This window comes from Mixophyes fleayi, chromosome 1 (genome assembly GCF_038048845.1).
Source record: "Mixophyes fleayi isolate aMixFle1 chromosome 1, aMixFle1.hap1, whole genome shotgun sequence".
NCBI classification, from domain to species: domain Eukaryota; kingdom Metazoa; phylum Chordata; class Amphibia; order Anura; family Limnodynastidae; genus Mixophyes; species Mixophyes fleayi.
In genome coordinates this window covers 446,204,727-446,205,856 of record NC_134402.1, presented here as the reverse complement: position 1 = coordinate 446,205,856, position 1,130 = coordinate 446,204,727, and positions in this window count along the sequence as shown.

The following is a 1,130-nucleotide window of genomic DNA, read 5'->3' as shown; positions in this document are numbered from 1 at the left end:
ACCTGGATCGCTCACCGACTCATCGTCATTTATAACCAGCGGCATCCTGCAAAGTAACAACAGAGAGTTACAGAATAAATAATACAAGTCATGTCTAATGAGCTATGTGTATGTATCTGTGTACATATCATGTATGACAGCCTGTATATCTGTGAGTACACATCATGTATGACAGCCAGTATATCTGTGAGTACACATCATGTATGACAGCCAGTATATCTGTGTGCACATCATGTATGACAGCCAGTATATCTGTGTACATATCATATATGACATGTATTGTGAAGAGGATGGGGGGCATGTACGTTGAAGAGGAAGGGGGACATGTTTGGTGAAGAGGGAGGGGGTCATGTACGTTGAAGTGGATGGGGGGCATGTATGTTGAAGAAGGAGGGGGGCATGTATGTTGAAGAGGGAGAGGGACATGTATGTTGAAGAGTAAGGGGGCATGTTTGGTGAAGAGGGAGGGGGTCATGTACGTTGAAGAGGGTGGGGGGCATGTAGGTTGAAGAGGATGGGGGGCATGTACGTTGAAGAGGATGGGGGGCATGTATGTTGAAGAGGAAGGGGGCATGTTTGGTGAAGAGGGAGGGGGTCATGTACGTTGAGGGTGGGGGGCATATTCGGTGAAGAGGTTGGGGGGCATGTACGTTGAAGAGGGTGGGGGGCATGTATATTGAAGAGGGTGGGGGGCATGTATGTTGAAGAGGGAGGGGGTCATGTACATTGAAGAGGGTGGGGGCATGTACGTTGAAGAGGGTGGGGGCGTTTTCGGTGAAGAAGGAGGGGGGCATATTTGGTGAAGAGGGTGGGGGGCATGTTCGGTGAAGAGGGTGGGGGCCCTGCCAGATTAATTTGTACTGGGCCCCACAGTTTGTGATGGCAGCCCCCACCCAGACAATTAAAGTCTATGGGAAATGCCTCTATCTCCCTATCCCTGACACTAAGCCGGGGAACCCTCGTTTATTTATTGCCTGCTGATCATAACAGGATTCTGTTTGTAAATAAGCCTGTCATCTATAACGGATCTCTAAAGATTCAGATGAATCTAGATTGATTTAACCAGTTGAATAAATATATAGATAAATGGTAGGGGTAGCGGTCCAATGCTGCAGAGACAGATAAAGGAC